Here is a 25,187-nt window from a genome sequence, read left to right as displayed (position 1 = left end):
AAAAGCCCCGTAAAAATGAAGGTGTTATTAAAGTTTAATGTCACACCTTTAGAAAATTTTCCAACTGGTCATTTGATCCTGTTTCTAAAGGAGTTTGGCAGATGCACTTCCTTGGTACATAACTTTTTAAAAAGGACCGGTATCAGCTTGTCTGGGATTTCTGAGATCCCGGCCCGCTTAGAAGCAGTGGAACAGCCAAGGCATCCTCTTCAGGCATCTGAAGCTTTGCGGTTCTGGGAACTTTGGAAAATGGACCCTGGGTTGATTGTGAGGAGAAATCCTTGCAGTAATTCAAAAGAGCTACCAATCAACCAATAATGAAGCACCATTGCCTTGAATCAGATAAGCAGAGACACTCCCAAGTTAGTCAATTCGAAACCAATAATGTCCTTTTTAGATTCATTGAAAATCCTAGTTTGACTTTAAGAGGAAAGAATATTTTTAAACGGTATGGACCAAAACCAGAAAAATATACAGAAAGCAATTTTTCACAACAAGACATAAATTTTAGTACCGTATTTTTTTGGTTGTTATGAAAAATTGCTTAATTTAATTTAATATTGATTTAATATTGATGCTTTAGTCAAGTACCTACATGTCTCTGTTCTGTTCTTGTGTTCTAGATCTGAAGACAAGCTTAACCTGTAGCATTTGGATCTCTTGGAGAGTTACAGTCTTACCAGACAGACCTGGGCCCACAGGCAACATTTCCATGTCCAGATCATTCAGATACTGACAAAGCATGACACCAATGTAAAAGTGGGGCAATAAAAGGTATTTCCATATAAATGGATACTTACTACCATAGCTAATCTTTGTCATTTTATCCTCTACCTAGACACCACATTCGAGGTTTCTAATGCAAAGCTTTGGTTTCTGTAACATTTTCTTAGCTCTATGCTATAAAACATTAATAAAGAGAAATCTCAATTTAAAAGAGTTGGGAGACCAGCAAGGGGAAGAAGTCTTTCTTGGCAAGGACTCAGCCGATGAAAAGCCGTGGACTCTTTGTTTACCACAGCCCTCTCAACTTTCTTTTTGCCTCTAAAAAGGTGTTCCTTCCTTTGCTGAATTGCTGTTCCCTATTGATCTTGAATAAATCTGTCTTTGCGGGGGAAATATTCTGCAGTCTATTTGTTTCAGGTCAAGAACACTGACAAATTCCCAAATATATTATTTCAGGAAATGAGCTATCAAGCTATTTGTCTGTCTATCTTATCTAATCTAGGCACCAAAATCTCTGGTTTTCATTTTGATTTTTTTTTCATTTTCTTTCCAAAATTATATGAAAATTTTCATACAGAAAAAGTGAACGGTTTTCAAACTGAACACCCATACCCCCACTCCTAGGGTCTATATTTAATATTTTCTTACACTACTTTTTCACACATCTATCCTTCTCATCCATCCATTAATCCACCTTATTTTTAGTGCATTTCAAAGTAAAGTATTAACTTTTTGATTTTAACTTTTCCTGGTGTTTTATGCTGGCTTTAATAAAAGAGAATTGGCCTGACCAACAACAGAAAGTTAGCGCATTAGTAGCCCAAATCAAATAAGCGAAGTAAAATATAACAGGCCTTTCTTCATAGTGACAGTTAGAGAATGGTTTAGAATCCATTAATTCTAAAACTTACTTTCCAACAACAGAACAAAAACAAAAAATGAGAACAAAAGTGAGGAGTCTGGTAATTTTTCTTCTGAGCACGTGTCAGCGCCACCATATCATCTTCTCCAGATAGGCTGTTTTGTTGAAAATGCCAAATTTTATCCACAATTGAGCAGAATTGTATAAAAATTTTCTTGTATCCACATGTATCCCACTAACTTCACAGAAAATAGAGTGAAGGATTCTGTGTGTGAAATTCCAAATTCTCATACATTTTCCTTATTTGACATGGTTGCAGCTCTACAAACCGATACCCACTGGATTTTGATTTTCATAGCTTTGCAGTTTCTCTGCTGACCCTGCTGCCCTTCTACAGACCTACCCTATTTTCACCTGAGCTGGCTAAGCTATTTCTTCCTTTGACTCTGTTGAATTTTTGGTTTTCTTGCTACTGGTGTCACGTGATGCTTCCTCTCAGTCAGCGTGCCAGTATAAAGCCAGGGCATTTGTCAATATTAGGGGTGCAAATGAACGATCTCTTGGACAGTGTGGGCTCTCTTTCATCATTATAACCTGTACCACTCTGCATAACGTGCACATCATTATAAGGTATTACGATTATGATTTAAGTACTCAGTAAGTTCTTTTTTAATTGAACTCTCCATTCTGTTTCTGAAGTCCTTGGCCACATTGATATACAAAGAAAAAGAAAAAAAAAAAAACCAGGCAGTTTTATACATCTTAGTATTCAATTGTTGCTTTTTAACTTTGCTTTCAAAGGTTATTGATCACATTAATTCCAAAGCTTTGCTCTGTATGCGTGTGTAGGGGTGTGTGTGTGCTGGACCCAGTACAATTTTCTCAGTCTGACATTTCAGAAGAGTCTCCAACTCAGGGCAGCAACCAACAGAGAAAATTGAACATCCTTAATAACCTAAAAGAACAATGTTGTTCAAGTTAAACATGGCTCTCTCAGTCCTTTTGGAAATGACATCCTACCTGGTCAAATAAAGGGCATTTGAAGAAGAAGAGAATAGAGTGGAGGATCAAAGTTGAAGCTTTTATGCTCACAGACCATGTTTTTTTTTAAATTGACATCACTTCCTGCTTGAATTAAACTTTTTAAAAAACCATCGCTTCAAATAGAAGACTTTAAGAAGTAAGCCTCTGAAAAGAAGGTCCTTTTAAATGCCAATTGTGTAGAGGATATTTCTGTTTTAAAATGTATAATAGTGTTTTATAAGTGTGCAACAGCTACTCTTAAAAAATCTATTTTTGAAGTCAATAGAAGACTTATAAGAAGTTGCAAAATCGGTAGAGTCCTGGGTACCCTTCACTCGCTGTCCTCAGTGGCAACATTTCATACAGCTGCAGAACAATAGCAAAAGGGGAAACTGATGTTCATATACTACTGCTCATTAGCTTCTAGACCTTATTCAGTTTTGATGTTTTTTTCCAACCTGCATTCATTTATGAGTGTGTGCATGCGTGTGTACACTTCTCTGCAATTTAATCCTACGTATAGATTTGGGCAACCATGCTGGAATAGACGTACAGAACTTTTCCATCATTGCAAAAGAACTCTCTTCTGCTACATCCACCTGACCCCTTATCCCTGTCACAGGGCAACCACTGATCTATTTCTCACCTCTATAATTTTATCATTTCAAGAATGTTATTCAAGTGGAATCATTTAGTATGTAACATTTTGAGTATCACTTCTTTTTTAACTGAGCATAATGACCTTGAGATCCATCCAAGTTGTTGTTGCATGTATTCGTTCCTTTTTATTGCTGAGTCGTATTCCTTTTTTTGGATGTACTAGGTTTGTTGAACTCTTCACTCACTGAAGGATATTGGGGTTGTTTACAGTACTTAGCTATTAGGAATAAAACCTCTATGAGCATTCATGTGCAGTTTTTTGCATGAACTTAAGTTTTCATTTCTCTGGGATAAATAAGTGCCCAAGAGGGCAACTGACGGGTCAAATGGTTAGCGTGTGTTTAGTTTTGTAAGAAATTGTCAAACTATTTTCCAGAGTGGTGTAGCATTTTACATTTCCAATAGCATTATGTGAGAGATCCAGTTTTCCTCACATCCATGCCAGCATTTGGTATTATTATTATTTTTTATTTTAGTCATTACAGTAAGTATATTATCCACTTTAAAACTTATGGTAAGTTACCACTGAATAAGATCCATACACCAGACGTTGACACAATGTTGTAAACTGACTATACTCCAATAAAAAAGAATGCAAAAAAATAATATCCATACTAGGATTCTAACCTCAGTAGGCTCTAATAAGCATCACATACACAATCATTCACCAGCTGGTCTCTAGAAAATGTGCAATTTTTTTTTAAAAAAAGAGCAATTCCAAAATAATAGAGAAACCTGTATTTTTGGCAAAACCAAAATAAAGAAGTTCTAAAAACTCACATTTAAAATTTAGAATAGAATAATATCTCAAACATATAGTGCCACAAATTCTTAAATTTTATGAACTATTATAAAAAAAATCCTAATGAAGAAAACTGTGTTCCTTTAGCAACAATAAAAATATAATCCACCTTAAGAAATCAAATGTTGAGTTTTTTTTTTTTTAGTTGACAATGTGGATTTTTGACTATTTTTGAAAAATGTAGCTGTGGCTTCCTAGATATGCAAAGTAGACTGGAAAACAAACTTAGGTAAAAGAGTAAATTTAGATGTTTATAAAAGTGGTACAGGGAAGGAGGGTGGTAGAGGGCATGCCTAGCATACACAAGGTCCTGGGTTCAATCCCCAGTACCTCCATTAAGAATAAATAAATGAACCTTATTACCTCCCCCCCACAAAAAAAAAGCAAAAAAAGAAAAGAAAAGAAAAGAAACAATTAAAAAAGAAAAAAAAAAGTGGTACACACTTGGCACAAATAAAACAATGTTTTTTAAGTGAAAAAAAAAAGTTGTTGGTGACAATATTCTTTCTTGTACTTGCTTGTGTTTTCACCTAAGTGCTACCTGTTGTCCAGCACCATTAGTAATCCTTCATCAAGAATTTACAATATTGGTGGTGGTGGGGAATAAAATAGTCAATAGTTCCTACCCCATTATTTTACTCCTGGAAAGACAGAAACATGTTTGTGAGTCAGCCAAGTACGATTTCAATATGAAATCCTTGCATTTTGGGTTAAGCCCTTCTGTTAACTTCTTTTGATGCTCTTTGTGTATGATGAATGATTTATACTTGAGCAGTTTTGAGGAATGTAATTTGGGGAGTAACAATACAATTTATAACAAAAGTTCTTTGTAAAATAACTGAAAAATAAATAACATAAAAATAATTGAGGTCTTAGTTTGTAACTTTGTGGTTTTTTGTTGTTACTTGTGCTTCTTTTCTAAAAGGTTAAAGCAAGATACATTGAAACACAGCAAGAAGTACAAAAAGAGTTCTTAATGAAGCGGTACTAGGAGATAGGACTAAGACTTACCCACCTGCCTAGCCATGTGTGTCAGGATGTTTCAGCAAGTAATTCTTCTGTTTTCTAGATGCAATTTGAGGCATAGTATATCCTTAGCCATATAATAGCAATTCATTTCAGGTCTTTAATATACTTAAGATTTCTGTATCTGGACCAACATTCATGCACTGGTGCTCACGTTAGCAATTCCTAATAGTAGCCAATGTAAAATGAGATTGTCTTTTAAAGTATTTTTTTAAAAGCAGGAAAACATTTGAAAGTTATATATCTTCACTTAAACATAATGAACATATACATATAAGTGCTTGTTTCTATAGAAACCATGGAGCCGAAATAACCAAATAAACATATCTGTCTTCTGCTCCCAAAGACAAACAAGTTAATGTAAGTGAACTGTATAACTAGAACAAATTCAAAATGTGTTTTTGAGCAACATTTGATGCCCTTCTCCACAGTTTCTAATCTGCAGTCATATTAAATGATGACATGCTTCTACTCATCATCTTAATGTATCGCGAGAGTCCAGAGTGTCTTCTGAAGCCCTTGAGAATGATTAAATTGCATTCAAAGTGGCTTTCATGTTAAGTAATTTTAATTATAATTCTTTAACAGTCAGCAACCTCTGCCTTGGCTTTGTAGTAAGTTCATGAGAACTCAAGTTTGTTTCTTCTTTGTTCCCTCATGCCACTTCATTAATCCAACATTTAGGGTGATGAATACAGAGAACTTGTACCAGTGTTGGGATGCCCAGAACACATTCAGCTCATTTCAGGGAAAAAATTATTTGTTTTGGGGAAGTGCAGTGGAAAGGGAACCCAAACAAGGACATTTGGCTCAAAACTGGAAAGCAGGGTTTGACAGGGATGGCTTCTGAACAAAACCATGTAACAGATGTCTCTAAAATAAGCATAGGAGATGGGGGGCATCACAGAAATGCTGGAGTAGGGAGCTCCAAGAATCAGTTCTTCCACTGAAGGAACGATTAAATTAGCAAAAAAGAAAAAACAACTTTCCTGGAACTCTGGAATCTAATTAAAAAAAAAAAAAAAAAAAAAAAAACTTGCCACAACTGAGACAGTACCTAATAATAAATTTCAGTAAAAAGGCATTGCTAAATCTCAAGTCTCAAGGAATTTAAAAAGATTGCCATCATACAAAGTATCTCCTCTGACCACAATGGAATAAAGCTGGAAGTCAACATCAGAAAGAAAACTGGAAAATTCACAAATATGTGAAAATTAAACCACACACTCTTATACAACCAAGAAGTTAATGAAGAAATCACCAAGGAAATTAGGAAATAATTAGATAAATAAGAAATAAAAATACAACATGCAAAAAATTATGGATACAAATGCTTACGTTAAAAGAGAATGTCTCAAGTCAATAACCTAATGTTATATTTTAAGAAACCAGAAGAAGAAGAGAAACCTAAAACCAAAGTTAGCAGAAGGAAGGAAATAGCAAAGATTAGAGTGGAGACAAATAAAACTGTGTGTTTAGTTTACTCTTCTTTTTCTAGTTCCTTAAGGTATAAAGTTATGTTATTGATTTGAGATCCTTCTTCTCCCAGAAGTTGAGAGAGAGGCTTGGCATGGTCTCTCCCTCTGAACCTCTAGAAAGAATCAATTCTTCTGACATCTTGATCTCAGATTTCTAGCCTACTGAACTGTAAGAGAATATGTTTCTGTTGTTTTAAATCACTCAATTTGCGGTAATATGGTAACCCCAGGGAACTAATTCATACACCAACAAATTAGATAACCTTGATGAAATGGAAAAATTCCTAGAAACACACAACCTACAAAGCCTGATTCATGAAAAAATAGGAAATTTGAATAGACCTATAAAAGTAAAGGGATTGAATTGGTAACAAAAGACTCTCAATAAAGAAAAACTCTGAATCAGATGGCTTCACTGGTGAATTCTAACATTTAAAGAAGAATTAGCAAAAATCTTCTTAAATTCTTCCCCAAAATAGAGGGTGAGGGGATATTTCCTAACTCATTCTAAGAGACTAGTATTACCTGATACCAAAGCCAGATAAAGACATAATAAGGAAAGAAAACTATAGACAAATAACCCTTATAAAAGTAGATTAAAAAGCCCTTAACAAAATATAAGCAACTGAATCCAACAGCACATTAAAAAGCTTATAAACCACGACCAAGTGAAATTTATGCCAAGAATGCAAGGGAGATTCACCATAAGAAAAATCAATCAGTATAATATACCATATTCATGGAATATAGGAAAAAATACACACAATCATCTCAATGGATGCAGAAAAGGCTTTTGTCAAAATTCATCATTCTTTCATGATAAATACTTACAGGAAACTAGGAATGGAAGGAAACTTCCTAAATGTGATAAAGAGAATTTATGACAAACCCACAGCTAATATCATATTCAATGTTGAAAGAGTGAAAGATTTCTAATATCAGGAATAAGACAAGGAGGCCTGGTTGTTCAGCCCTGCTGTTCAATACTGTACTGAAAATTCAAACTAGAGTTATCAGGTAAGACAAAGAAATAAAAGTTATCCAATTGAAAATAAAGAATTATAACTATCTTTACTCACAGATGACATGATCCTATATAAAGGAAATCCCAAATAATTCACAGTAAGCTACTAGAACCAATAAATGAATTCAGCAAGGTTATAGGACACAAGATCAACACAAGCATCTGCTGAGTTTCTATACACAAACAATGAACAACCTGAAAAGGAAATTAAGAAAATTACATTTATAACAGTAATCAAAAGAATAAAATAACTAGGTATAAATTTAACCAAGGAGGTGATAAAATTGTGCACTGAAAACTATAAAACATTGCTGGAAAAAAATTAAAGAAGACCAAAATTCATGGAAAGATAGCCTGTGTTCATGGATTGGAATACAGCATTGTTAAGGTAGCAATACTACTCAGAGTAATTTACAGATTCATGGTAAACCTCATCAAAATTCCAACAGTTTTCCCTTGCAGAAATGGAAAAGTCAATCCTCAGATTCTTACAGAATTGCAAGGGACTTACATAGCCAAAACAATCTTGAAAACAAAAGGAGCATATTTGGAGCACTCACACTTCCTGATTTCAAAACTTACCACAACTTACTACAAAACTAAAGTAATCAAAACATTGTAATACCATCCAGCAATCCCACTTCTGGTTATGTATTCAGAAGAATTGAAAACAGGTTCTGGAAGAGATATTTGTGCTCCCATGTTCGTTGAAGCATCATTCACAATAACCAAGAGGTGAAAACAACCAAATGTTCTTTGACGGCTGAGTGGATGAAGAAAATTGGTGTATACATACAATGAAATATTATTCAGTCTTAAGAACAGAAAGAAATCCTGTAACATCCAATAACGTGGATGATCCTTGAAAACATCATGTTAAGTGAAATAAGCCAGTCATGGAGGGACAAACACTATGTGTTTCCACTTACATGAAGTATCCATAATAGTCAAACTCATTGAAGCAGAAAGCAGAACAAAGATTGTAGGGGGCTGATGGAGAAAGGGAAATGGAGAGTTACTGTTCAATGGATATAGAGTTTCAGTCATGCAGTGTGGAAAAGTCCTAGAGAGCTGCTGTACAGTTAACAATACCATATTGAACATTAAAAAATTTAAGAGGGTAGATCTTATGTTTTATTCCACCACAGTAATAATAATAATAAAAATAACACCATGGTACTGGCATGAGGCTAGACCTATAGATCAGTGAAATAGAGTTGAAAGACCAGAAATAAACACACACATTTATGGCCAATTGATTTTCACAAGTGGGTGAAGATCATCATTCAATGGGGAAAGAAGTGTCTCTTCAGCAAATTGGGAAAACTGGAGATCCTAATACAAAACAATGAGGTTGGACCTCACCTCATACCACGCATAAAAAAATTTCTCAAAATGGATCATGTGACTGAAATATGAGCAAAAATCTACAAAACTCTTGGAGGAAAACATACAGGTTAAATCTTCATGACCTTGGATTTGGCAATGGATTCTTAGATTTGACACCAAAAGAAAAAATAAATTGGAATTGATTAAAATGATGCTTTTGTGCATCAAAGGACATCAAGAAAGTGGAAAGACAACTTACAAATGGAAGAAAATATTTGCAAATCCTATATCTGATAAGGGTCTAGTATTCAGAATATATGCAGAACTCCTACAGTTCAATAACAAAAAGACAAAGAATCCAGTTAAAAATTTGGCAAAGGACTTGAATAGACATTTCTTCAAAGAAGATACACTAATGGTTAACAAGCTCATGAAAAGCTGTTCAACATCATTAATCACTAACTAATGAATTCAAATCAAAATGAGAGATCACTTACACCCGTGGCATGGCTATAATAAAAAAGACAGACAATAGCAAGTGTTGATGTGGAGAAACTGTAATCTTTAAATTAGCTAATAGGAATGTACAATGACAGCCATTTTGGAAACACAGAGCTGCCATATGAACCAGCAATTCTACTCCTTGGTGCATACTCAAGAGAAATGAAAATATACACCACCCAAAAACTTGCACATAAATGTTCATAGAAGCATCAATCATAATAGACAAAACCTGGAAAAATCCAGATATCCATCAACTGATGCATGGATAAATTAGTTATGGTATATCCATACATGGATGAATGAAATGTTGTTCATCAATTAAAAGAAATGAAATTCTGATGCATCGGGGATGAAGTTTGAAGTGACATTGTTTTTCATGACAGAAGCCAGTCATAGAAACCCATGTATTCAATGATTCCATTTATAGAGAAAATGCCTCAAATAGGCAAATCCAGAGAGACAGAAAATGGGTTAGTGGTTGTCAGGGCCTGGGGTGAGGAGGTGCGAGAAATAGGGGTAGGGGATGGAGAGTGACTGCTAACAGGTACACGCTTTCTTTTTGTGAGATGAAAATGTTCTAAAATTAGATCACAGAAACAATAATGGTTGCCCAATGCTGTACATAAATATACTAAATACCATTGACATTTACACTTTAAACGAGTGAACTTTACCGTATGTAAATTGTATCTCAGTAAAGCTGTTTGAAAACAGAGATAAAAGTATCTTTAATAAGTAAATTCCTACTACCATATTGGTAAGTTTTAAATGAATTACAGGGTTAGAGACACAATTCTTTATCACTAACCAGAGGCTTAATTTAGCCATGTAGTTATATATAACAATGAGTTAAATGATATTATCTTTGAATTACATGATATTAAAATTAGTTTGATGTGCACTACCTGAATTATATTTTAATACTTTCTCTTGAGAAGTCATCTATTATTTTAACTGTTGCTTATTGGAGGCTTGGCAGAGATGAATTTTCATGCATACAAACAGAAAACTTTTTATACTTTCCAATTCAGTTTGAACGTTGACTAAAATGTGTATTGTAAATAGTGTTGCTCTGAACATTGGGGTGCATGTATCTTTTCAAATTAGAGTTCCCTCTGGATATATGACCAGGAGTGGGATTGCTGAATCATAGGGTAAGTCTATTTTCAGATATTTAAGGACTCTCCATAATGTTTTCCATAATGGGTTCAACCAATCTACATTTCTATCCTCTCCAGCATTTATCGTTTATGGACTTTTTAGTGATGGCCATTCTGACTGATGTGAAGTGGTCCCTCATTGTAGTTTTGACTTACATTTCACTGATAATTAGCAATATTGAGCATTTCTTCATGTGCCTATTGGCCATTTGTATGTCTTCATTGGAGAAATGTTTGTTTATGTCTTCTGCCTATTTTTGGATTGTGTACAGTAAAAGGAACTATATTCAATATCTTGTAATAGCCAAAAGGAAAATAATATGAAAAGGAATATATATATATATATATTTATATGTATAACTGAATCACTATGCTGTACACCAGAAATTAGCACAACATTGTAAACCGATGACACTTAAATTTTAAAAAATGTGTATGCTCTAAGACTATCTTCTGTCCATCTTGTACCATTGAGAGCAAACAAGAATAAGACAGGAAAGAATTACGAATTGCAAATCAGAGTCCGAAGGAAAAATGTTCCCTACATGGATGACAAATGTTAATGGCATCACTGTGATAACAATTCAGCCTATTTTTAACAATGTAATTTATTTATTAACTAGGAAACCTCCCCAGAAAAGCATGAGGCTTATGAGGCATTTGCAAGCCATGAAATGATGACTGAACTTGCTGGGTCTGGGAGAAAAGACATAGATGTAATTTGCATACCTAATAACCATGACTACAGAATTTCCAGAGTTAAGTGTAAGGTAACACCAACGCTGTGGAACACTTAAAACCAGGACATGGGAAGTAACGGGAGTTAAGGTCTGTATCAGTTCTTCCCAGCCCTGTTAGTGCTTGTCAGATTATGTCACAAATTCAATATTACCTAGATCCAATTTCTATATTTAATTTCATTCCTTAAGACATAAATAAAACTGCCAGAGAAGTTGGTAAATGTATGCCCTTATTCACTTTGGAATAGCTCCAAATAGCACTTAAATAAATCACACACACACACACAAATAGGTATTTTTCACCCAATAGAATAAAACAGCTCTTTCTACTAGTTAAATACGTATTTCAGAAGGCTGTCTAACGTGTTTACCCAATAGAACACAACATCATTTTAATGTTACCTTGCTCTACCGTTTTGAAGTCTTTGTGACATTGCCTTCGATTTGGGCAGTCTGCTTGACATTCTGAACTTTACCCAAATGCACATTTTCAAAATGTGAACACAGAATGTAAAACAGGATCCTGAGTGTCTCATCAGGGAATAGTTGTCTTCCTCAGTTAGAAATTATAGCTTAAATATTATTTCATTTAGAAGAAACATTTCAGCGGTGACTTTAAATACGAGTCACTGACGTGAGAATTCACTTTGGTAAAAGCTATGAATTTCTAGCCTCTGCGCGATGGAACTAACATATTTTTAATGTATCTGCTTTGGTACACACACAATCTGCTTTTAAAGTACAAGGATGTGGCATTTTCAAGAATGTAAAAACCAAATCCATCATTCTCTTAGGAACACGTACAGCTTTAAACGTCTAGAATAAGGAGCTGGCATATGGAGGGAGGTGAATAATATTAAAATATGTCCAATACATACAGGAATATAGACAAACACCATATTGTGGTGTTTTGGTAATTTGTGATGCACAACACATGGATATGGAACTTGTGTTGATATTATCTATCATTTATCATCTATCTATGTACCTACCTACCTACTGACAGTTCTCCATGAACAGCGACACGCCTTCCTGCCAGCAGACTTGATGTTATCTAGCTTATGAATAATATAGCCGTTAGCACACATAGAGATTCATGTTAGTCATTCTAATTCCTGAGGAGCCCTACTCCCCTGGCTCAAAACACCAGTGTGTTTCCATGGAGAATTCCTATTCTTCACTTTATCCTGCAAAGTACCAGTGTGGACCTTTTTAGAAAAAGTCCTAATGAGACAGAAAAGAAACACAGCAATGCCAGTTTAGGGGAGATTACACAATACTAGTTTCGCCATGTTTTCATCAGTTGGCTGACAGTTGAGCCACGAACTGTCATCAGCAAAGAAGGGAAAATTCTGTGGGCATGGGGAAATTTAATTGGGAAGAGATGTTCCAAGAGAGGTCCGTGGTGACTCTAACCTTCAAAATGATAATGATGATGACAATGATAATAATAATAATAAAAGAAGGAAAAAAAGCTAAGATGGCGGTCTTTGAGAGTAGAAAAGACAGTACTACAACAAGGAAAAAAGTTTTTTCTCCTCTCTTCTCCCAATATTAATAGAATAGAAGGCTATGAATAAACTCATTCTTTAAGTTTATTCAATAAATATTTAACAAGCGTCACCATGTGTTGACACTGCTCAAGATGCTGTAATGAAAATGAACGGTGGATTTCAAAGTTACCAGGGAGCAAGACCTATAGCTGAGGAAGGGCAGGTGAGAACTGATAGTGACTCAAGCGACTGGCCAAGAAACAGAGCTAGTGAAGGACCTGATTTCACCCCAGAGGGGCCAGCGGGAAGCTAGCCGTAAGAAAGTCCCAGAAGAACAGGGGAAGAAGGTCCAGATGGAATATCAGGACCATGGGGAAGTCAGCGACCGTGGATTATTTAACTGCTTTGATGTTTCTGCTATTTTTATCTTACGTAAACATCTTCTAAAGAGAACTTGATAAGAGTCTACACAGGATTACTGAGCATATTGTATCTTTCAGTATTTTAGACATTCTCAAGAGCTCTGGGGGTGAGTGAGGCAGAGGAAAATATACCGACAAAAGCAAAATTCCATGAAATAAATTATGGGAGAATTGGTAGGAGAGTGATTTAAACATAATACTTCTACCTTTCTTGTGTCAAGGCAGTTTGAAAGGTTGTTCTTCCAAATAATGCAGAACCACTTCAATAATTTTCCAGTCTCAAAAGAGGTTCACTTTGAAGGATGAAACAAATGTATGTGTAAGCTATGGCATATTTGATATAGAAATGAGCAATATTTTATAGTGATCACTTAAAAAGAATGATACAATGTAAAGAGAAGTGATTTTTTTCCTAGACATCTCACCCCATATTACCACAATTTTTCCTCCAAAGGGGCCCTCCCAGTTCCGTGGCCCTGATGTGCCTAAGTGCACTGAACAAGTTAAAAAGTGCTTCATTGCATAGCATGATAGTTTATCAATAAATATAATTTATGTGATCACTAAATCAGTGATTTTACTTATATCTTGAAAACTTCAGTACCATTTCTGGGTGGTTAAGATGTGACGCTTCTATCCATTTTTATTTTAGCCACTGAGACTATGTTAGGGGTATATGCCCCATAATACCATTTTCTTATGAAAAATCCTACTGGGCTCATGTTATTTTAATTCATGGCACAAAATTCCAGAAATCTCACCCACCATTAATTCCTATTTTTAGAAAGAATTACATAAAGCCACTAATTAAGTTTTAGGTATAAGCCTAATTTGAAACATTGAAATGAAATTAAACAAAACTAAGATTTGAAATTACAGCCTAATTAAAATATCAAAATGAAGTTACATGAAATTAAAATATTAAGTACAGTTTTACTGAGCTCTAAAGGATGTGTCTCACATTGTCCTAAGTCCTGTAGATAACTAAAGAAATATAATTTGTGAATGTTCTCAAGGAGTCTGCTGGGCTTAAACACTAATATTACATAGTTCACATATTGTTACAAACACACAAAAGTCTAACAACAAAATCGATTAGCTCATTGCATATTGCCATGGTAATGCTAACACCGAACGGATTGTCCCCGAACCATACGGTGGAGTCCATTGGTAATTAAACTAATCCATTATAAAGCAGACCCTTTAGGACAGGGTATCAAACTTTTGCAACCTGACAGAATTAATTCAACTTCTAGTGGCACCCCACTGTGTTAATAGGGAAAAGCTTCAGGACAGGTGAAAACTGGATTTTGCAGGATCTTGTGGTTGGCTTGCTCATTACCCTTGGCTTTCTAATGTTAATCTCTGTCTAAAGTAGAGGAATATTAAATGTACTTATCACACTTAGGAAGAACAATTAAATTAATCTTTTCAAGTCCTTCTTGAAGTTTTAAGATTTCCTTTCTAAATTTTCACTGGCATTCATTTTTTAAACTTTTGCCCCCAAATATCATCTGTAGAGTCATGTTAGCATAGTGCGTTTGACTAAGACAAAACACATTTCCTCATTTCCTCTTACAATATGCATAGATGATTTGACCATGATTTTTGGTTTGTTTTTGCAGGTTATGAAGATATTTTAAATGATTCAAATGCTGTCTGTTTTTTGTGCTACTGGAAAAACTAACTGAGAGGGCTATAATCTGCAGAACTTTATTTCTTCTGAAAATTTCTATCAAAACATATTATAGCAACCATAAAAGCAATGTCACCTGAACTCATCCTTTGGGTCATGAATGCATGTGTAACAGGTACGGAAACTTAGCTGTCAATATCACATTGACCTAGATAGAAAAAAACAGTACCTTCTCAGGTCAGCCTTCCTGAGTCCCATGTCCATTCTCTGCCCACAGATCATAGGTCTCAGACCATCGTCTGGTTTTGAAATATCAAGATACGGCTCTTGTTCTCCTAACCTCTAGGTCTTAAATAGGATACACGAGGCTTTTCTGAGATACCTGAGCAGAGATGGTTTTATGTGAATCCATTTCCACATCTTCACTCTCTACGTGAATTCTTTCCTAGAACAGATCTGCAAGATGGGGCCCACTGTCAAGACCATCTCTTTCACTGTCTGTTTCTCACAACTTAGAAAGAAAGACATTCTTCTCTAGGATCCCTAAATGTCATATAATGCATAACACCACAATGTAAGTCATTGGGATGGGGTGCTAGGACCAGAAATTGGGAGGGGATGCTAGAAACAATTCAAAATATTATTAACCATGTAGAGAAAGAAATTATTCTAATGCCCAGGTAACAGACCCTATACAAGGAGATAGTTGTTAATTTTTTTTGCTTTCAACAGAATTGAAAGAGGCCCTAATGAAACCATCAGTTGCTAGAGTATTAAAAATAAGTTTTGAAGATAGCTACTATGCCATTTTTGGCCTATAGCTTGGAAGAAGTTCAAAGAAATGAGTGACTTTCTTCTAGCAACATTCCTTTTATTCCTAGCTAAACATTTATTTGAATAATATTTCTCAGTACCTACTTCATAACAATAAAGAGGAGAGGAACTGATGCAGAATTACTCTCTAAATAAGAAATAATTTCTACAGATTTATGAACCAAAGAGGCGGGATTGCACCATTTTATTAAAGAAAGAATTTGCAATAAAATTTTATTTTTAAATGTTAATTGTCAAAGAATATGAGATATTTGTGTGGTTTTGATCAATTTAGTACCAATAATAACTATCGTGCTAACTCAATCCAGAAGAAAATATTAGACCTTGCAGCCTTATGACTATTGGAAATTAATTTCACTTTATGTATAGGCATTTGCCACAGAAATGATACGGCTGTTATTAAAATTTTTAAGACATACATGTGTGTTGTATTAGCATAAGTTTATATGGGGGAATTAGAATGAAAATACAAGTTCAGGAGAAAAAAACAACTGTTAAAGAAAACTTGTTTGTCTTTTTAAACGGATAATAATGAATTACATATTGCTGAGATATTTGGATTTCTATCTTAAGTGAACACGTTTGTTTAAAAGATTAATGTAATGTTTTGTCTTAACTGTTAATGTTTACAATATGGCAGAAATTACATCCCTTTGCATTCGTTTAAACTTTGTACGTTTATTGTGTGAGCATTTTAGATAACTAAAAGAAGTTTGCGACCATACGTAAGGAGAACACAAAATTATTTTAAAATTATCTTAGGGAGGACACAAACAAAAAATGTAAAAACAATTGTACTGGATCTCCACCTCTAATTCTGTTTTTGATCATGCCTGGAAGGAACAGATTCTCACCATTTTCTGTGTGAGCATAAAGGTCAAAGCAACTGAGGGCTCCAAGGAGGCTGTATATGTGTGAGTGTATGTGGTGAGATGTGAAAATGTGCTGTGTTTCAGAAAGATGATTCTTGTTACAATGTGGAGAGTGGAACAGAGAAGCAAGAAATCAGATGCTGTTATAATTTACCAGACAACAGAAAAATATTTATAAATTTTGGAATGTATGTGAACAAAGACATAAATTGAGCCTAGAAAAATAAAAACAGGTATCCTGTTTGGGGGATGGTATTACTGATAAATTTTCTTTTTTCTTGTTTTTCTTTTCTTTTTTTTAAGTGACTTTAAGTCTATAGTATCTGATGTTTTTCCTTAACAAATGTAAGTTAGGTGTGTATATAGAGAAAAGAAATGTCCCTTTAAACACTTAAAAAACAAACCCATCTTATACACAAATTAGTGACTTCATTCATCATGAGTGAGGCCCCTGATGAGAAGGGAATTGGTACTCTCAATGAGCTGGAAGTCCAGCTTCCCAGACAAAGGACTTAAACATGCTGACAGGCCATAACGATTTAATGTAGCAATGGAAATTGCTTTGTTAATTTAAAAAAAAAAAAAACTTCTAAGAAGACTTGAAGGGAGAAAAGGATGACAAAGACCAAACATCACATGATTTCCATTTAATGGCAGTAGGAATAGTTGAGGGGCCAGTGAGACCCAGAGGGCCGGACTGAGGGCAGTGACTGCTGCTTCTCTCTGTGTCATCTTTCAAGCCCTCTCTGCGGTCAGCAGCTGTACCCATGTTACACGTGGACAGTATGCAAAGACACTACACAAGCAATAGCTCTATGTAGCGTCTGTCTCCCCCATGGAATGGCAGCTCTATGAGGGCAAGGATTCCTGCCTTGTGTTCACCGTTCATTGCTGCATCTATAGTGCCTTGAAACACTGCCTAGCTACAGTAAGGGATAAATAAATATGTGCTGAATCACTGGACAAATGAATGGTTGAATAATGGAATGAACGGACGATTACAGTGCATAGCATCACTATAAGGAAAGCCGAGGTGGGGACCGCAAGAATGCTGTGATCACGCGTACAAATACTGAGGCTGATTGCACCCAGGACTTAAGACTTTGGAGACTTTTACATTAATATCGGAGGACTATTTGTTCAAAAGTTGAGGCTTAAACAGAGAAATAACACAGTGACTAGAGAGGGAATTAAGATTCAAGGAAGATGTTTCGTTTATTTTTCCAGCAAATGGAAGCCATGAGCATGAACATTTCTCACGCCCACATGAATAATAAGTCAAATTGCTGACATAACCCAAATCAGTAATAGCTCTTTAGATAGTATGTTGCAGGTTTCAAAACACTCCAATTCATCTGGCCTCATTTTAAACTTGAAATTTGCCCTTAAGGTCCCCATTTCATCTCTGGAAATTGAAAGGAGAAAGGCCAAAGTCTTGCAACCAGTAAAATGGGGAGCCTTGAGCAAATCTCCAGGTTTTGATCCAATGGTGGCAGCCCGTTAGAATACACGCAAAGAAACCTACATGTTTGCTTTTGAGAACTATGCGAGTGATATTGGTTAGTTTGATGCGAATTCTGGTTTAAAGTGCCAGCTCTGTCTATGTAAACATGGTAAAACACTGAAATTGGGTGCTGTCTGTCATGTTCATTTACTGTAGCTATTAACTAGAGCCAAATAAACAAGTGGGGGTTAATAGCCTTTTTATCCTTAGAAAAGAAAAAATTTCAATATCATTTGCATTTTTAAGTCAAAGTATCTCAGCACAATATGTCTTTTAAAAAACAGAGTATTAAATGTTATTGGCGGAAGAAAAAACACCTGATCTAATTTAGACTCTCATCAGAAATAAATCATGCTCTCAAAAAATGTTTATTTTAAGAGGATATGCAGTTTTCCTCGAGAAAAGACATCAGAAGAGACAGACACAGATAAGTTGGATAAAACAGGATAAGAGTAAAATAATAAAACAGTCTAATCCTCTAGAGCTCATTTTTCTAACTGCATATTTTGCTGAACACTTGAGAATACAGACTTGATGCAAAAAGTACAGGATCAAAGGAATTCCAGATGAGGAAATTGAGTCCTGGGAACTGAGTGGCTTGTTTATGTCTTGTGACCGATTAGTTAGTTGCATGACTAGGGAAAGAACCCGTCTCCTGCTCTATTTTCCCTCCATACAATGTTAGTATGTCCAAGTTACCAACCTTGCAAAGATCCAGCTCACAGTGACCCTGTAATGCACCTTTTAAAACCGAGAGAGGCTTAAGGAGTTGAACGCATAATTAGACTGGACGAGTCCAGAAGACTACAAAAGTCTGGATTTCCAGGAGGCTGCTAATTTATACAGGCTTTCATAAAACTCCCCACAAGGTTTATCACAGAAGCCTGAAATGGCCTTCGTAAACTACAGTGCCAATGTTTACATATTAAAATGCAAGCCAACCGGGACATAATTCTACAAATTATGTAAATGAGGTGAAGCATACACTGTGTATTTAGAACAATTTTAATAAAAATCAATTTCATCTTGAAATTCTAAAGTCATTTCCCATACCTCCTTTAATCTCGAATCAATTTACCTTGTAATTGGGCTCAAAGAGCTATTAGTTCGTGTGTTTCTAATGTCTATTCAGATTTCAAGGCCTACAGGGCACCATGCATTTTATCAAAACTTAAGCTTAATTTTGATCTTCTGGTTATTACATTTTACACTGTGACACAGTAAGAAGTCAAACTATACATAAGAAGTTTTCAGTGAAACTTGACTTCAGGTCTTTATTGATAAGCCCAGTAAGAAGTGCAGTAAGCTATTTTGAAAAAAAAAGTATTTAAAATAATCTGTCATTTGATCATCATAAGGCTAGTGCTCTTTAATACACAAAAGAAGATTTAAGTTCAATTAAAATATCATCTGCATACTCCAACATATTCCAAGAGTTACTTGTTAATTCACCCAAAATGGAAATGAGAGCGGAGGTGTTGGAGGGGAATGGGGCTTCGCTGGGCTACACCCTAGCAAGCCAACCTTGTGACAGGTCATTCAGTAAGTCAGTCACTGGTGTTCTCTGTCTAGTGTCCCATGGCATTGTCCCTTTGATTACCCGACATGAATTTTGATGCAAATAAGAGAAAAATGTGCAAACAATTTTTTGGCCTTCTCTATATTAACACATGCTGAATTTATCTGTGCTATAAATAAAAACTTCCTCTCCACAGGAGCATTCGCTATAGATGAGGGCCCAATCTATCAGCAAAATAACATGGAGGAAAAGTGCGATTAGGTTGTGGAAATGCTGGAATGATGAATGCAATTTTGCCTATGAAATGCTAAGTTATGTGGAAGAAACTGATCCTCGACACTATTTTATTTATTCTAAGTAGCCCATTAGTCAGTCAGTACCTTTGATGCTATACCACTAGTGGTAAGATGTATTTTTTTGAATCCTAGGAGGGAGCAGAGCTAAGATATACAAATTTGACATTTTTTTCAGACTTAAAAGTAAGACTGCCAGAGGAAGACGTGCAGTGCTTCTGTTGACGCCTCTGGATTTGAAGTCACAGGAAAGGATAATTACGATGACCACACCGTCTATGATCTTTAGAACTGACTTAACATTGATTCTATACTCGACCTATCCAATCAACGGTGGAATGGATTGCATGTCCTGCCTCCATTCCCTTTCTAATACCATATTGTCTTTTCTTGAGTGTCAAGAAAGTTTGAATTAAACAGTAGACTGTATGATGGTGGCTTGAACACCTAACAAGCAAAAGATAACAAAATTTCTGTTTATTGACTTAACAAAAAGAAAACAGTCTTACTTTCACTTGTGTATCTTTTAAGGAGACAAACTGAAGTGATCTTTTAATTTTCTTGGTTATCCCCGTCAAAGAGACACAGTCCATTTCTCTCAACCCTCCCTCTAATTACCCGCCGAAAGCAATGCTCCTCTTTGTAAGGCTGACACTTCTTCCTCTGTTCTGACTGAGCTCTATTGATGCACTTGTCATGTTTCAGCAGCGAAAGTCACTCGCATGGCAGATGTACAATGCTCTAACTTTTTAAAGTTCTTAAACTTATAATTAGACCATGTGCTCAATTTTTACACGAACAGTACAACATCTAAGTTTCTGCTTAAATACACCTTTGACACACAATCTTCCTGGCAGGCTCCAATTATGCTTTATTGATGGGAGTCGCCAATACTGGAGAAAGCACACATCGTTCTCTTAGCTGCGACTTGTTATTGACCACCGTCGCCGGCACTGGGAAAGGAGCATGTGGCCTAGTGAGCTGTGGCTTCAGACTATTTTCGTTCACAGAGGGATGTGATTTATTCACTTTTCTTTGGTCAATTTTTGCCTCTTTCAAGATGACTGTGTTACTGTCGATTTCTTTAAATGTTTGAATCTGAAATACTAGCAGAATCCTACCAAAGGTCTATCGAGAATGATTTTTCATTAGTGCTTTACAAAGACATTTAGGAAAAATTAAAGCACTTTATAATTGCCCTTTCCCCTTTTTCAGGCTTCAGTAGGATACTTTCAGCCTCAATTGAAATAACTCAGGGTCAAACTCTACAAAATGCCTTTGAGACCTATGTGCCCCATTCAAATCTTCCATTAATTACCGAAAAAAAAATTACAGAAATCTTCAGCCAAACTGTTAAGATTTGATACGCTTTACATCTTTTAAGATAGTGAGAACATTTTCCTCTTCTCAATAGACATGGAAACATGGAACTCATAAGAACATCAATGAAATCCTGGGTTCTTAAACATTTTATGCTTTAATTCTCCTTGCTTTATATCCGGACTCCAAATGTGCCTCTATAATATATTGATAGTTCATTTGTAAAAAGGAAATATTCTGGCAAAAGAGAATGTAGATTAATTTCTAGAGTAAGATAAATCTAGGTCAATATTGAGATAATCTAAGTCATAACTTTTGTCAATACATTTATCTGTTATTTTTCCCCCCAGCTGCATGATGAGTAGGCATAGAGAAAAAGAACACCCTTTTGCTAACATACCTTGACCCTTATTCACTGTGTTAAGACAATTCTGGAGAAGGGAGCTGACCACGTTTCATGGGAGGGTACTGACTAAGATGGTTTTAATATTCACCGCCACTTGACTAAACTCGAGTTGAGTTTCTTCCCAACTATTAATTCCCTGATCTCCCTTTTCTTAGAGCATTTACTTTAGGAAACACAATTGTAAATTCATTGTCTGTCCTTTGAAATGTAAATCTTCTTTTAGCTTCTTGCCAGTTTTTCAGGGCACGGATATCTTTCTGAAGGATCTGGGAGCCGTCCCTTTGAAAAGTAATCAAGAAAGATAGGGCCCCTCTTTCCCAATCTCATGGGAGGGAAGGACCCTAATAACTTCATTAAACACCAATTAACAAACACAAAACCGACCAACCTCCCCCTAATCTCCTGTGCTTTTCCAATAGCTCACCCCAAGTTCTTAAAACCTCTCCTACCTTTCATTTCAGTAGAGCTGAGTGCAATTTCTCTCCCCTTCAGCAACAGATTTAAATAAAATCTTCCATGCCCGTTTAGCTCCATGTGGTGCAATTTCTCTGACAATTCTTTTACTCCGACTTGCTAAAATGTAGTTTTAAATAAAATAGTCTATTTTTTCATTCATATATATAGCACGTTACTTTTGAATCTACCAATCACTTTGGTCCCATTTAGGTTTTCCTGGGGTTCTTCTCATTGTGCTCTGAAATACACAACAGTTTAGAATGGTATGGTATTCAGCTAGATCTGAATAAATACAGTCATAATTCTTACCCATTATATTATAACTATAATCCTACATATAAGATGAACAAAGGCCTATATTTATCTAAGAATTTAGAGTATGCATTTGATAAGATTAATTTTGAACAATTCTCCTTTAATTTATAAAAATAATCCGACGTCATTGTGGAAGCTATTTATAATCATAAAAATGCAAAAAAAAGACAATATGGTAAAGAAAAATCAAATATCTTGCTTCAATTACACACAGTGATATGAGAGGTATAGAATGGATGATGATGATAAAAGCAATGCCAGCGAACGGGATGTGTGGTGTGCTCTGTGCTAAATACTTTACACTCATTCTTCATTTAATCCTCATAATGACCTCTGAGGAAGGAACTTTTCAAATAAGGAAACGGGCTCAGAGAGTTTACTTAACTTGCCTGAGGTGTTCAGTGAATGTATGTTTGCTGGATTGAATTACAATGACTTAGGTTGTCCTCCAGGTGCTAAATCAATTACTCTGCCTTTTCTTCTTTCTAAGCAGGGTAATACACCTGTTTTAAGGAGGCCAAAGACTCTCCCCCCATGTTTTTTTTTCTGAGAAATGGCAGCATTTACCTGAGGGTGACATGCCCCAGTATGGAGTAGGACCAGGCATCCTATAAGAAGGGCAGTATGGGTCGCCTGGCAGCATCTCATGAGCGTGTCTCCCTGCTCAGCTCAGTGAGCCAGCCCTTTGGTGTCTAGATGTGCACAGTGAACAGCTGCGGGGTCCCACTCCACAAGACATTCTCTGGGACTCAGCCAAGTGATCCTTTGTAAAATGTTTGGCAAATTGCTTTGAAATTCATTTTGCTGCAGAGTGCTACAGAAAGGCAAAATGATTATTTTTATTATGATAACTGAACTCATGTACACTTGTAAGTTTTTACCAGGCCTGTTTTGTAGACATTTTATGATGACACTCCATCATCAGCACCTTTTCTTAGTCATCTTGTCATTCCAAACCCCTCAGCCCCAACAGTCCAACTCTGAATAAAATTTATACTCAAGGATAGACAACTCATTGCCATACACAGAAAATATAGGAGATGTTCAAATAGAAATACACATTTATTAAGTTCCTGCTACGAGTGCTAGCATTGTCACATCTTAATACAGAAAGATGACAGTGCCCCTGGTTTATGCTAACACAAATACACAAGTCCCTCCAAAATAATACAGAAGAATAAACAGAATGACACATACGTCAGTGTATAAAGGGGTTGGAAAAGTGTTTCATTTTCAGTAATTTATTTAGCAAATATAATTGAGCACCAGGTACTAGGAATACAGTAGTGAGAAAAATGAGTAGACTCCCTGGTTTCCTGGAACTGTCTACGTATCTAGTTTGAGGTTTTACAAAAGAGTTTGTAGGAGCTGCAAAGATAGGGGTGTACAATAGGATACTGAAGAAAGGGGGACCTGATGGAAAAGGAAAGCACAGAGACAGAGAAGTACCGAGTGTCCACACAATGATCATTAGAGAAGTCTCTAACTTACAGACCCCCACGTTTCTGTGAAGCAAGTATAAATTAGAATTTGGGGAGGTGCCAAGATGGCAGAGTAGAGAGAGTCACAGCTCACCCTCTCCCACAAATACACAAAAGAACTACATCTACAGACCCCACTGACTCTCACAGAACACCTACTGAACTCTGGCAGAGTATCTCTCTTTGAAATATAGGGGGATTCCTTACAGAATCCGATAAACAACAAGTTTATACTGTATAGCACGGGGAACTATATTCAATATCTTATAGTAACCTATGGTGCAAAAGAATATGAAAATGAATATAGACATTGACTAGACCAAGTCACGTGGCCATATGTGAAATCAACATGGCCAGAAAGTATATTAAAGCTAACAGCTTGAGATGAAAGGAGAGGATTAAGGAAGGGAAGGACTCATCATTGTGTGTGTGTGTGTGTGGGGGGGTCCTCTATTGATCACAGTTTGAATATCACACCTGCAACACAACCCTTGATTTTTCTGATGAGGAAACAGAGGTTCACCAAAAGATAGATGACTTTGTCAAAAAGTTGGTGGTCAAGCCCAGGATCAGAAATTGACTTTCTTTTTCCTAAATTAGGATTGCCACAACTCCATTGCTAGACATATGGCTATTTTTTTTTTTGAGAAAAATGACTAGCTTGCAAAATCCTACTTAAATAAATACCATAGAAAGACAAGTGAAATCTCTAGAGTAAAGATATATTTTGAAATCCACCAGAATCTCTAATTTTAAATTGTTTTCTTGGACCAGTTGGCATGAACTCCACAGAATTCTGAAACATTATTTTGTTTATAACATTGGCCTCTCACTGGGAGTTGGAGTGGTGCTTATTTAATCAGAAGACCATTTGCTTTTTTCAGCTATTAAATGTTTCAAAAAAAATAAAGGTGAGGGGAAATAAGAAAGCACTAACCACTGAGAAAAATATTCTCTTGGGTCCATGTACCTAAGGATTCCAAAAATCCATGTTAGAATGCCACTGTGCTTCCCTGGAAAGGAAGGGCATTACACCAATGGAAACATTTCATTGAAACCAAGTCTGATAACCTCAAGGATAGTATATGGTAAAAAGAAATGATCTATGTTGCAGAATAAATACTCAAGCCCAACAATGAAGTAGCTGAAATGATCAAAAACTATTCCCAATGGAGCCTGCATTCATAACTCAACCTTCATCTGTCTTCTGTGCACACTTTGTGCGCCTTGAGATTATAATTACACAATCACCATTATACTACTCCAATCATTTTAAGGGATATTTCAGTTCTAATAGTAAAC

At 35.7% G+C, this 25,187-nt stretch overlaps 1 protein-coding gene across 1 annotated transcript in view; it reads right to left on the bottom strand.

Moving 5' to 3' along the window:
* Positions 1-25,187, bottom strand: part of GPC6 (glypican 6) — a 998,187-nt gene that overhangs the window by 327,769 nt on the left and 645,231 nt on the right. The gene's annotated exons all lie outside the window — the stretch shown is intronic.

This window comes from Camelus bactrianus, chromosome 14 (assembly GCF_048773025.1).
Source record: "Camelus bactrianus isolate YW-2024 breed Bactrian camel chromosome 14, ASM4877302v1, whole genome shotgun sequence".
NCBI classification, from domain to species: domain Eukaryota; kingdom Metazoa; phylum Chordata; class Mammalia; order Artiodactyla; family Camelidae; genus Camelus; species Camelus bactrianus.
The sequence above is the reverse complement of the archived record's forward strand: the minus strand, read 5'-3'. Positions and strand labels throughout refer to the sequence as shown.